The sequence below is a fragment of the Muntiacus reevesi genome, chromosome 16 (genome assembly GCF_963930625.1).
Source record: "Muntiacus reevesi chromosome 16, mMunRee1.1, whole genome shotgun sequence".
NCBI classification, from domain to species: Eukaryota; Metazoa; Chordata; class Mammalia; order Artiodactyla; family Cervidae; genus Muntiacus; species Muntiacus reevesi.
In genome coordinates, this window is record NC_089264.1 from 10,993,736 (window position 1) to 11,008,073 (window position 14,338).

Below are 14,338 nucleotides of genomic sequence, written 5' to 3' on the forward strand. Positions count from 1 at the left end.
GATAAAGCATTTCCAGCGGGTTAAAACATTTTGCTAAAGATCACCTACTTTCCATACTCGGCACAAATGCTTATTAATGAAAAGACTACTGCGTAAAGATCATTTATTTATGTTTCACAAACAAAAATGGTATTGTCTCAGCTCCACTGGGTCCGCTTTGTCCAGTGTGATATTCTAATTAGCAATTCTAAGCATGATTGAATGCTGAAGACACAGCTGTGTGAGGCTTCAGCTGGTAGGAACCAGCAGTGCCTAATACTGACTTTTAAAGAGAAAAACAAAAGTACTCAAATGCTGAATGTAAAACTTTTGAGGCCCTGTTCAGCTGAAAGAAGTGAAGTTATCAATAAAGGCACTTACTATGTACAACATGTGCATAAAGCTAACAGCTATGTAATATTTTTCATCTCTGTTAAAAAGCTTTTTGGACTAGGGAAAAAAATAAGCCTAGGCTAGGTAGCTGGTTTGGTCTGACCCGTAAATAACATACTATATATGATTTCCATTAAATCTGCATAATTTAAAAAATACTTTATTCCTAAGCAAGCCTAGAGGGATAAACTATCTATATTCAAAAATTAGTACAGGAAGCCCATATATTTTTTGATAAAAAATGAACTTTTCAGCATTCAACTAAAAATAAGTTGTACATAATAAAGTAGTAGATAAATAACTTCACTTTTTATCTTTACCCAACTTCAGTCCTCCTAACATGTAACATTTTTCTAAAAGAGTTTAAAACAATGGAGACTTTTCTATAAGAGAAAAGTGATCCAAACTGCACATCAGCATAAATTTCTACCGTTTTCATCTGTAAAGATCCATTAAATAAACTTCATTTGAACTTTCAGTCATGAAGTAAGTTACTTTTAAAAAATCAACTGAAGTTGTAAAAAAAAAAACTAATTTGGTTAAGCATTTTTAACAGAAAATAAGTTTGTGTTTCGTGCCTCAGATGATTAATTATTAATCTTATATGTATTTCTATGTATAACTCACCCAAGTTTTCATGCATCTAAGTTTTGGCAGTAAAATGACCAAATTCCCTCATTTTACTACTCTACATAATATTCAACTAGGTATGAACTTTACCAAAATGAAATCAAGTTGCAAAGGCCTTTAGCATTTTCCTATCATTTCAATTTCTGCCTTTGAGAAGAGTATTTTACAAAATCCATTCACAAATTATCATAAAAAAGCTAAAAGATATAATCTTTGAAGCAAGAAAAATCCAAATTATGTGCATGGTTTGAGACATTCTAAAACTCTCCTTAAGATTTCAGTTCGGGAAAGGATCCTTCAATAAATGTGGTAATTCAATTATATTTCTAAGGGATAAATGCATTCTGTGTATTATACAAAATAAAACCAAATGATTATTTGAATTTTATCAATTTTTTAATTTTAAAAATTTAATCAGTGTTGAAAAACACAAAAATTATTTCTCTTAATAACTATTCTTTATAATTTACGAGAAAATCAAAGCTTCACCGTATGTAAATTGTAAATTCAATCCTCTTCTGTACCTATGTCTCATCCATTCTCTGCAAGCCTCCACTTTAATGAACTAAGACTTAAAATACACCTACAGAGAGGTCTGCTTGACTTTGATTCTGTCAACATTAATTCACCAAAAATAAAAATGTTTTAAGTTAAGAATGTAAGTCTGGATTTTAATGTATGTATGGTGCTCAAAGTGTTCTATTTCCCACCATCACTGAAGTGGAAGAAGACTTTAAAGACCAGGTCAGCCCTCATCCACTCACCCACCCACAGCTTGGTGATAAGGGAAGGGGAGCTCACCATGAGAAAGAGATCTTCCCAGGGCCTAGCTGGACGCTGGATATTCAGCTGACCTCTGACCTGGAAACATCCCCGCTGTCGACAGGACCAGTATAATTTATAGTGAGCTCTCTGTGACTCTGATTCCTCCATATCAGGCCATAAGAGGAGCCACCCAGTTCAAACTCCTGTTGTTCAAGCATCAGCTGTATATATTCGTCTGACTCTGAGGGATGCCCTTTCAACTGTACCAGTGGACTGATGCAACAGACGCGAGGCTGATTGTTAGAGATGAGCACAGAAAGTACTTTGCTGCTATTATCTACTTGGTATTGTTGTTGTTCAGTCACTAAGTTACGTCCGACTCTTTGCGACCCCATGGACTGTAGCCCTCCAGGCTCCTCTGTCCATGGGATTTCCCAGGCAAAGACACTGGAGCGGGTTGCCATTTCCTTCTCCAAGGGATCTTCCTGACCCAGGGACTGAACCCACATCTCCTGCATTGGCAGGCGGATTCTTTACCACTGAGTCATAAGGAAGCCCCAAAGAGATCGTAGGTTCTTAAATATTGATTAAGCAATTATCTACTTAGCAACAACTAAAGCTGTCCAGTGATATATACCACCATGTGTATATGCCTCCAACTCACACATGGGAACACCTGATTTGGTAGCAATGATAACTGATGGACTTCCCTTCCAGAAACACCCATTCCTTGGATCCTAAAACACGGCTTTTTCTTGGTTGTGCTTCAGATCTCAGGTAATGACTTGTCAGAGTTCTTGGAGGTTCCTCTGCCTTTAACCAACCTCTACATGGTAGAGGCCCGGGGGCTCAAACCTAAGTCCTCTTCTCTTTCTACACCTCTCTGTTAGTAATCTCATTTATTCCCACCACCTCGGTACAGTCTGCTTGAAGATCATCCCCACATTTGAATAGCAAGCCTGGCCTTTCCTGTCAAATCCATGTTCAGAAAACCACAGGTTTCTCAAATTCAGTATGTCCCAAACGGAACAATGTGTTTTCCCTCAAAAATTTGTTCATTCCCTATTCTTTCCATCCAGCAAATGCCAACTACTGGTTATTTAAGCAGGAAACCTGACTATCTGACAGTGTCCCCACTCCCCACATTGGACCTTAGTTAATTCTACCTCCCAAAGCACTTGGAATCATCTCTCTCTCACCCCATCCACATTCATCAACCCACCTCCTTCCTGAGCTACAGCAACATGCACTCAATTGGTCCTCCCGGCTTCTCTCTTTCTCTTCTAGAACACTATCTTCACAAAGCAACCAGAGGGAGTCTTTCTAAATGCAAACCCAATCAGGATTTAACTCATTTGGTGACATCCACTGGCTCAGATGGTAAAGAATCCGCCTGCCAATGCAGGAGACCCAGGTTTGATCCTTAGGTTGAGAAGATCCCCTGGAGGAGGGCATGGCAACCCACTCCAGTATTCTTGCCTGGAGAATCCCATGGACAGAGGACCCTGGTGGGCTACAGCCCATGGGGTTGCCAAGAGTCAGAAGCAACTGAGCGACTAACACTTTGACTATTCAGTGAAATCTATACCCCTTGTAGTGACAGGCTCTTTGCTCACCTCGCCAAACCCAGCTGAACCTCCTGCCCAAGCCTCAGGCCTTCAGCGCTTCAGGCTTACTGATCTTTCGAGGTGCAAGCGTCTCCCTACCTGGGGACAGGTGGGTCCCCTGCCGGGAAAGCTTTCCTCCCTGTGGTCCCACCTTCTCCTGAGGCCCTACCCAGTCCCCCGAGAAGACTCCCTGTTCTCTATCATTGTGCCCCACTGGTTTCCTTGCTGGTAGTTCAGCATCAAAATATTATCCATCTACATCTTTACTAGTCATTTCTCCCCTTAGACTATAAGTAGCGCTGAATGAAGGTAAAAGAGGAGAGTGGAAAAAGTTGACTTAAAACTCAACATTCAAAAACCTAAATTCATGGCATTCAGTACCATCACTTCATGCCAAATAGATGGGGAATAAAATGGAAACAGTGGCAGATTTTATTTTTTTGGCCTCCAAAACCACTATGGACGGTAACTGCAGACATGAAATTAAATTTGAGAAAAGTATGACAAACCTAGACAGTGTATTAAAAATCAGAGACATCACTTTGCCAACAAAAGTCCATATAGTCAAAGCTATAGTTTTCCCGTAGTCATGTACAGATACGAGAACTGGACCATAAAGAAGGCTGAGCACCAAAGAATAGATGCCTTTGAACTGTGGTGCTGGAGAAGACTCTTGAGAGTCCCTTGAACAGCAAGATCAAACCAGTCAATCCTAAAGGAAATAAACCCTGAATATTCATTGGAAGGACTGAGGCTGAAAATAAAGCTTCAACACATTGGCCACCTAATGCAAGGGGACGACTCACTGGAAAAGACTGATGCTGGGAAAAATGGAGGGCAGGAGGAGGTGACAGAGGATGAGATGGTTGGATGGCATCACTGATTCAATGGATATGAGTTTGAGCTAACTCAGGGAGACAGTTAAGGACAGGGAAGCCTGGCGTGTTGCTGTCCATGGGGTTGTAAAGAGCTGGACGTGACTTAGCGACTGAACAAGAAGCAGCACAAATGAAGAAAGTATGATTTGCACTTAACATTGCTAACCTGGTGCCAGGCACATGCTAGGCACTCAATAAACATGCACTAAATATATAACTAAAGAGCTATCTACTCTTTCTATGAGTGGCCATCCCTTTGTGTTTTGCATATCGTTTGCCCTGCCACACACAAGAAGTTCTCAATGGACTTTCCATTGAGAAAGAAAACCGTAAGCTGTTTTCATTGTTCCTCACACTGGGCGGACAATGGTAGGCAAGGAAACTAATTATTAGCCTCAGGATTTTAATAATATTTATCAAGCCATTTGAGCTGCTTTTTACTGATAAAAGCTCTGGCAATTTACCATTTAAAAACATTTTATCCCAGTTTTGCTAAATAACCTGGGCAAATGCACCAGCTTTTACAACTTGAAATTATATTAATTCAAAATATATGTATAAGGGCCTATGCTCTGCAAAGTGCTGCAGAACTAGGTATGAAAGTGGGTGAGACATAAATGATCACTAAACTGGGAACCCTGTTCTCAGAGAATTTCTCCCACTACTCTTTCTGAAAGGTCTTCAGTTTTTCAGAACCTAGTGATTTTCTTAGAGATCTATGCAGCTGAAATCTTTTCAGATACTATCAAAAGGACTTTTCTCTAGATCTAATTGAGCATAAAGCAATTCAAAGCAGCAGACAATTATTAAGTAGTTACTATATTCAAAAAAGTATAAAATCAGGTCAGCTTACTTTGCCAGGTTTAGTCTTACTGTATCATATATCTAGTGGGAAAAAGAGAGATGTACATTGAGGGAAAATATTCATGACATTAAGTTTTCCTCTCTCGCGTTTGAACACCATAACTCTTCCAAAAGCCACTCTGACAAAAAGTCATCCATATGAAATAATCTAAGAAAATGACCATTTTAATAGGCACTCTTCTGTTTCAGGTGGACAAACATTTTTAGGAAAAAGGCAGACATGCTTTCTATCTCATGCCTCTCTCTCTCAGCACTTTCTAAAACAAATGCCCTGCTAAAAGGCTAATTAACTGACTGCATTTATACTGACAGAATCAGAAATCTTGACTCTCCTACTAACAGTGATTCCTGCAACAGTGATAAATGGTGCTGTAAAATAAACCTTGACAGAAAGCCGAAAGCCAAGGCAGAGGAATGTGCACCCCGTTCTGGTCCCTGCAGTGTGCGGCTAGCAGCACTGGTGTTCAATTGTGCAGAAGGCCTCTTGGGCTGCACCTGCTCCATTCTCGGGGTTTAAACAACAGGCCTTCCAGCACCAGCACGCAGGCTTCTGGTCTATACGGTTTCATCCTTTTTCCCTTGGTGCCTGGCTCCCACCCCCGAGTACGGGCACTGGGAGTGCTCCTGCCACCCTCTTCCCAGGGCACTGAAGCTCCTGGGGTGAAAGGACGCTTCACCCACACTGTGCGGGGAGTTTTCTAGACTCTACGATTTCAGGGGAATAAGAATATATTCTGGGTTAAGAAGGACCTGGAAAAGTCCACCCCACTACTTCAGTGCCGATCTCTCTTTGGCTATCTGTCCTGTTTGCTTGCTACAAAAATACCCATTATAAAGCCACTCTTGGCCCAGGACAACACTGGGCTTATCAGGCAGGGACCAGTTTTGGCTTATGTGCATGCTCAGGGTTTGCTGATTTACAAGAGAGATGCCTTCAAAGTAAAAATATAAAAATGGTTGTCACAGTGTGAAAAATACAGCTATCCCTTGAACAACATGGGTTTGAACTACATGGATCCACTTATACACTGATTTTTTTCAATACTAAATACTACCATAGTACATGATCCATGCTGATCCATGTTGAATCCACAAATGAGGAACTCTGAATAAAGAGGAACTGTGTACACAGATACTAGTATAAATTACACATGGATTTTGAGGGCACAGAGGGTCAACATCCCAACCCCTGAGTTGTCAATGGTCAGCTGTATTTTCTGAATAAGCACGCTAATATAAAGACTGACTCTAAAAACCAAACTCTCACTTTGTTGTATTTATAAGAGATATATTGACATATTTTAAATACAAAAAAATGTTTGATGGATAGTGAGAATTTACAGAATGCTATATACTAAATAACACTCTGCTTGTTACTAGATTTTGGACAAAAGATTGCACATAAAAGCTAAAAGTATCTTAGCACATGACTTCTTAGAATTTTAGAAAAAGGCGTTTATGTAATATGACTTAATCACAGCCTGCTTTGATCCAATGCTGTATAGAATCTCTGGCTAGGAGGCAGGTATTTATTTGTTTGGAGCATCTCCTTAGGTCCGACGGGAATGAGAAGCACAGAGGAGGAGAAGGAACAAGGATGGAGCCTGCAGAACAGGGGTTGGAGTCGCTGCTCCTCCGTTTAAAGGAATGAAAGAACACAGATAACATCATGAGCTTAAAGAAGCCAGCATCTGGAAGCACCAGGAGGGTACTCCCGTAACAGGACAAGCTTGTCAGCCTCTGCTGTTTCTTAAGGCTCGGATGTCCAATTCCATATGGTTCACATGCTCTTTTCCTTCTACTTCAGTGAGAAAGGATGAAGGAAAGGGAAATAAACATCCCCAAGATGGAGGGTGAAGGACCAAGGGCCAACCCCTGAAATGAGGCGGTGATGCCAGACACGTCCTCCAACTCTGAAACCATTTTTCTGTTTGCCAGGTGGAAGACAGCGGGTGAGAGTGATTTAGTAACTAGCGCTCATCTTCAGTAATGAGAGTTAACAGAACAATAATAAGCACAAGAACTATCACCACCAGGCATTGCATGGCTCTCATTCCCAGAAACACTCTGAAGTAAGCACTGCCATCCTCACTTTAAGGAGGCTGACACCCTCCCTCTCCAAGAGTCTTATTAAGGCCAAGATTAAAGCCCAGGGCCATTTGACTGAAAAAGCCCATGTTTTTCCATCCGGCTACTTTGCCACAGCTCCTGGACATTTTGGTATAAAAAATTCCATAAACAATACCATGAAATAGGTAGCTTGTCTCCAGAGCCACCACTTTCTCAGAAGCTCAGGCTCACTCAGTCCTTTCGGTCAAAATCTGCACTCAGGAATAGATCTGACAAACTCATGGACAGTAGTGATTTTCATTTCCAAACTAGAACTGTTTGGCTTGGAATGAGTGTATCTGTGAAAAATATTATTCTAAAAACTGGTGCAACTATTTAATTGTGAGAACTGCCATTTGTAAAAATGATCAGTTAAAAAATATTTTCCTTGACGTCGCCACTGTTTAACATCTAAATGAACAACTCTGCTGGGAATCTTAACGCTTAAATACTCAATAGCAGAGGAAGAAAGGTGTTTAAAAATTATGTCAGAGTGCACTTTCCATTCTAAAAGTATCAGGAAACTCTTGCAAGCCTAAAATGCTTACAGAAGCAACTGATAAGCTATTCAAAACTACAGTGCTGCTTCGAAAACCACCATATCAGTGAACTAAACAGTAACTTGTTGATAGTTGCAACAGTGCCCAGTTTACTTCTTGGATATGTTCACTTAGTCAGGTGATCTGCTTTCTCACTACAAAATAAAGACAAAATATATGATCCACCTACAAAACTTCTGCAAGAAGTATCTGCAACATTTTACATTAATGAATTACCGTGGTGGTGCACAGTACTTTTTCACGCAATTGTGTCCGACTCTTTGGTGAACCTATGAACCTAACCCACCAGGCTCCTCTGTTCAAGGGATTTTTCCAGGCAAGGATACTGGAGTGGGTGCCATTTTCTCCTCCAGGGGATCTTCCCAACCCAGGGACTGAACCTGTGTCTTCTGCATCTCCAATATTTGGCAGGTAAATTCTTTACCACTGAGCCACCTAGGAAGCCTATGAATTCCCATAGGGAATCTATTATTTATGCCCAAATATCGTGCTGTGGTGAATCTTTCCTCTAAGAATTAGAAGTTGAAACTAAATCATCCATCTCTTCCAAATGTTATAGTTCTCAATCTTCTGATCCCTGCATAGCTACCAATATAGCACAGGAATAAAGACACCCTAAAAAATTATTTGTAAGTGATGGTATCCAAATTTAGGAATCAACTATAAAACATATATATATAGAGAGAGAGAGAGAAAGAGATTAAATTATACTTACTTAAAAGAGGACAATTTAATCCATATAATACAATAGTTATCATCCTATGTCTAGCTTTATATTTCAATAAATAATTTATAAGCAACATACTATTTAAATAGCCTTCAGTTCAGTTCAGTGGCTCAGTCGTGTCTGACTCTTTGTGACCCATGGACTTCAGCACGCCAGGCCTCCCTGTCCATCTCCATGATTTTCCGTATTTGCTGCAACCCTGGATCAGTCTGTTAGCCCCAGGGACTGTGGTCCCATAACTCAGCCTAGACATTCACTCACTCTTGGGGAAGTCAGCTTCCCATTTCCATATGTAATAATAAGGAAAGGCTTCTAGGTGACTCAATGAAAACTACATGTAAAAAGCCACTGTTTGTTCCTCAGTTTTATTCTTGTCTCATAGCCTGATCTGCTCACAAGTGGGTTAATCTAATGAATCTGCTGCACAATGTCTTTTTCCCCTGCACAAACCTTTCTCTGTGAGGAAGTTCTGGCAAATGACAAAATGAACAACAGTGAGTATCTCATGACCCTGTCCTTGCTCTCTGGCTCTTTCTTATCTCTGTTCATCTTTTTATCTTATCTGTATCTCTCCCCAGGACGGTTTCCCTAATTTTAAAAAAATGTCTGTACAAATGGTGCAATGAAAATGCCTTTCATACCCCTAGCCTGGCAATAAAGCCCCTCTGCAGTCCAACCAAATGAGGGTCATACCCTCCCAAGCCATCTTAACACAGCAACGCTGCCTGAGCACTGCTGGCCCTGTCCACGTGCATCTGGAACACAGTAGGGATCATTTAGCTCACCAACTGGGTAATGAACAATGAGGTGATCGCCTTTTCTCAATATCAGTATCATTAAGTAGCTATCTTAATTCACTACAATAACCTGAAATGTCAGGTTACTTAATGGTTTCAATGGCATCTGAACATAAATTTGGAATAAACAAATACTGGTTATAATATTAACAATATTGTTATACTAACTGAATCACCTATTTTTTGGCAACTATTTCTATTTGATGCATTTTGTTTAATTTTAAACAGTTATTGAATGACTATCATTTTCCAGCCACTCAGGGTACAAAGGTTATCCACCTTGCTATCCACCCTTTAAGGCATCCACACCCTAGCAGGGGAGAAAAACATGTGAAAAACCAATAATTAAGATACAATCTGTTAGGTGCAATGATAGTTCAGGGCTGCAGAAGCTGAAAAGTGGCAGAAATCAGCAGCTTAGCAGGGCTAGACCACTTTCTGCCAATGGGAAATTATCTAAAAATTATCACTTCAAACATGTGAATTTTAATAATCGAAAGACTCCCTAAGTAAATGTACGATTCTTTCGTAGTAGTATTGTTATTACTTCCTAGTCAAACTACTGAAAGCTTTAGTCACCCCCATTAGATGTTATTATTTATTTCATCCACATTTAATACTTGAAGGATCTAGTCAAATGTGGAACTATTTACAGACTTCCTTTCTGGCGGAAGTAAACCTTTAAAAAAATTTTTTTTCCATGTTCTCTACCACACTGTAACGATAGAGATAAGCCACAATATGGATACAGTCCACTCTAAACCTCTTCCTCTAAAGGGCATCACTCCTATTGTAGACTGCTGCTGCTGCTGCTGCTAAGTCGCTTCAGTCGTGTCCGACTCTGTGCGACCCCACAGACGGCAGCCCACCAGGCTCCCCCGTCCCTGGGGTTCTCCAGGCAAGGACACTGGAGTGGGTTGCCATTTCCTTCTCCAATGTATGAAAGTGAAAAGTGAAAGTGAAGTCGCTCAGTCGTGTCCGACTCTCAGCGACCCCACGGACTGCAGCCCACCAGGCTCCTCTGTCCACGGGATTTTCCAGGCAAGAGTACTGGAGTGGGGTGCCATGGGTCTTGTTAAAATGTTTGACCACACGCTCCTTTCAATTAACTTAGGAAAATATCCCGCGCTCACAAAGAACTAAAGGAGCGATACAGATCAAAGATACGGTCCAAACTCGAAGTGGTGAGAAATTCACTTGGAATCGCCACTGAACGAGGAGATCTGGGTAAGCTCCGCGGAAATGGCGGGATCTCTTACAAGTCCGGGAGAGGTATTCCCGCTCCAGGGGCTCGAACCTGCCGACGGCAGAGCAGGGGAGCCCCCTGCCTACCGCGGACCCAGGTGCGGCCACTCCCTCAGCAGAGGCCCCCCAGCCCCTCCAGCAGCCGCGGGCAGCGCTAGCCGGGCCGGGCCCCGAGGCCACCCCGACTCCCGCCTGCGCCCCCCAAGGAAGCCGCCCGGCGGCCGGCACTCCGCCTCACCTGACTCCCTGCCCATGCCGCCTGCAGGCAGGCGGCAGCAAGTGGTGTGATGAGTCAGGCACGTACGTTTAGAAATCGTTCCGTTATGAGTGCAGACAGTTTCTTCACTCTACACCAAGACAACATTTTGTAATCAAAAGGATTTGGATTCTGGCTGATTTCTGTCATCAAAGCTCTGAAACACAAATGTAACTCTCTCAGTCACCGACTCTCTGCAATCCACGGACCGGAGGCTCCTCTGTCCACTGGTTTTCCTAAGTAAGAATACTGGAGTGCGTTGCCATTTCTTTCTCCAAGGACGGGCACAAATGGCGTGATCTGACTCCCACATTAAGTCCTCACAATCTTTGAGCTATCAAATAAAGATTAGTGAAGTTGTCTCTGCATAGTTTTGAATACATTATGCTTAGTCACTCAGTCGTGTCCAACTCTTTGCAAGCCCGAGGACTGTAGCCCGCCGGGCTCCTCGGTCCATGGGCTTCTCCAGGCAAGAATACTGGAGTGGGCTGCCATGCCTTTCTCCAGAGGAACTTCCCGACCCACAGACCGAACCCAGGTCTCCTGCACTGCAGGCAGATTCTCTATGGCATGAGCTACAGGGAAGTTCCTTGAATAAGCTATAAATGTGTAAATGAGTAACGAGAGATACAGGCATCTTGACAAAATATCTAATTCAAGGCCAAACAATCCATGTTTTGCCTGGATGAGACACTCAAATTCTTTTAATCTCATATGTGACAAATGAATGGGTCACTTCCTGTATTTTGAGGTGTAAAAGTGCAGCTGAGGTAGATGCTCTCTAGAGTTTCTTTAGGCTCAAACATTGTGAACGCTTCGGAAAAATGTCCTTTAGACATTTCTCTCTACCTTTTTATCCCAGGTTGTGAAAAGAAATCTCACTGTCAAATCATTTCTAGACATCTGGAAAACTTAATCCACTGCCAGTGTAAGACACCAAGGCAGTTAACTCCCATATTAAGTCCTCACAGTCTTTGAGCTATCAAATAAAGATTAGTGAATTATTAGTGAATTGTGTGTTCTAAGAGGCCACTCGCTGGGCTCTGTTATCTTACCACCACAACTATGACCTGTAAATAATACAGGCATTTCAGAAACTCATTAACTTTTAGTATGCTGAGGTACAGTTTATTTTATCAAATCTACTAGAGAAATCTCAATAGAAATGTATGTGTTCCAAAGCATATAAAACCTCACTAGGGTAGGGAATATATGAATGAAAAAGACCCACCATTCTTCAAAATTCTCCCTATTGAAGAACTTTGTAAATGGAACACTGAAGTGAAAATGGCCCTTCACACTTTATAACCTCACAGATTTTCAATGATAATAATATACTTATCCCTCATGCTTCAGTGGGTAAAGAACTTGCCTGAATGCAGGAGACACAGGAGTAACAGGTTTGATCCTTGGGTTGGAAAGATCTCCTGGAGGAGGAAATGGCAACCCACTCAATATTCTTGCCTGTAGAATCCCAGCAATAGAGGAGTCTGGTGGGCCACAGTCCAACAGGATGCAAAAAGTCAGACATGACTGAGCACACATACACAATATACTTATCTAGGTTCACATACATAACACATACTCACGCCAGATGTGATATTTCTGAGCATGGCATCAGAGCCAAAGCAATAATTGTAGATAAGGAGCACATATTCAAAAGAATAATTACAAAATGCCCAGAGAGGAAAAGAAGAACAGGCCCACAAAGTGGGTCAAACCAATGCCAAACTAGAAATCATGGCATCTCAGAAAACATCCTGGGTAATAACATTATAGGTAATAACATATAGGTAAAAACATGCAAAAGCTGCTTTTAAAGTAAAACAAAGTATACAGTAACCCAGTTTATCCACATGGTGTATGTTCCAAGACCCCGATGGATGCTTGAAATCTTGAATAATACTGAACCCTATACATACCATGCTCTTTCCAATACATACCTACGATGAAGTTTAATTTTCAAATCAGGCACAGTAGGGTATCAAAAATAATAACTAAAAATAAAATAGATCACAGTACACTTCAAGAGACATTATGTGATGTGGTTTCTCTCAATATCTTATTGGGCTCTCACTCTCCCTTCTTGTGATGACATGAGATGAGACATGATCAGATGGAGTAAGGTGAATAACACAGGCATTACAATACAGAGCCGTGATGACATCGTAGGTTGGAGGTCAGAAGCGGACCACGTGGATGGATGGGGATTCGGGGCAGCGTGGAGCAGGACCGAGCTGGACCATGTAAGATATCACACTTCACTACTCAAAACAATGTACAATTTAAAACTCACAAACTGTTGATTTATGGAATGTTCCAATTAATATTTTCATACTATGGTCGAATCGAGGAAAACTCAGCTGCAGATAAGGAGGGACTACTGTAATGAAACCATAAGGACCCATGCTATTTTACTAAGCATACAATAGTGTTCTGTGCTTACAGTTCAAGCTGCTACAGTACAGGAAAAATGAACGTCACTAATTCCTTCTTCCGTATAACCAGGGGAGACAGTATTCAAACAAAACTTCAAAGGAACAGGCAAAATGGCAGAGCTCTGGTTGGGAAAAGATGAAGACTTGAGGGGAGCAGGGCTGATATGCCTGACATCAGGAATGGCTCAGTTCAGGTAGAGATAAACTTGCTTCCGGGACTTTTAGAAGCTATTTCTGAAGTTTGATTTTAGATACTTTTAGGAAGGGGGTAATACATCCCACAGTGACTCTGAAAGAGACTAATCAAATTTTCAAAGTGGGCTTGATAATGGCTGAGACAGCCTGAGATTAACCTTTATCCTTCACAGCTGGCGTCAGAAAGAGCAACCACTCTCTCTCTCTGTCTTCACCAGCAGCAATCTAGGGTTTATGGGTCAAAGATCTGGCAAGTTCTATTTCTTCATGTTACATGAAATATATAAAGTGTTATTTATTAAATATGCTTCTAATGGAGGTGTGAGAGGAATCTACAGGCTATATATTCCAATCACCTTATTTCCCCATGAGAAAATTCTGCCCAGAGATTGCGCTTATCTGACACCTATAGGAGAAAATCTAGACTGACTCTTCATCAAGATTCTGGCAGATTTCTTTAAATGTAGTGACCAGAGTTAGAAATGAGGACTTTGACTATTGCTGTGAGTGGCTGCTTTAAGAATCTGAAGAGTAGAAACGGCTGCAGTAGAGATAAACAGTACAGGCCCTACACTTCTGATAAATGCCATCAGAGGTTGAGTTTGAATCCAGAGTCAACCTGAGGCTGGAAATTCCCCTACAACAGATAGCAATATGGCTCCTATAGGTTTTTTGTCTACAGGTTTTGAGATACCTAACTGAAAAAAAAAAAAGCCAAACTAGGATGAAGAATAGAACCCAAGTGTATTTGCTGACAGCTCAACCAGAAATTAGGTTTGACTCAGAGACTAAACAGGTTTTGTTTAAATGTAATTAATTCCATCTTTGACATGAAATCACAGTGAGACATGATGTCTTTAAATAATTTTACTAACTTTAAATCAGCATCCGAGTC

General features: G+C 41.2%; 1 protein-coding gene across 3 annotated transcripts in view; it reads right to left on the minus strand.

The window, feature by feature from the left end:
• Positions 1-14,338, minus strand: part of UGT8 (UDP glycosyltransferase 8) — a 93,791-nt gene that overhangs the window by 45,682 nt on the left and 33,771 nt on the right. The gene's annotated exons all lie outside the window — the stretch shown is intronic.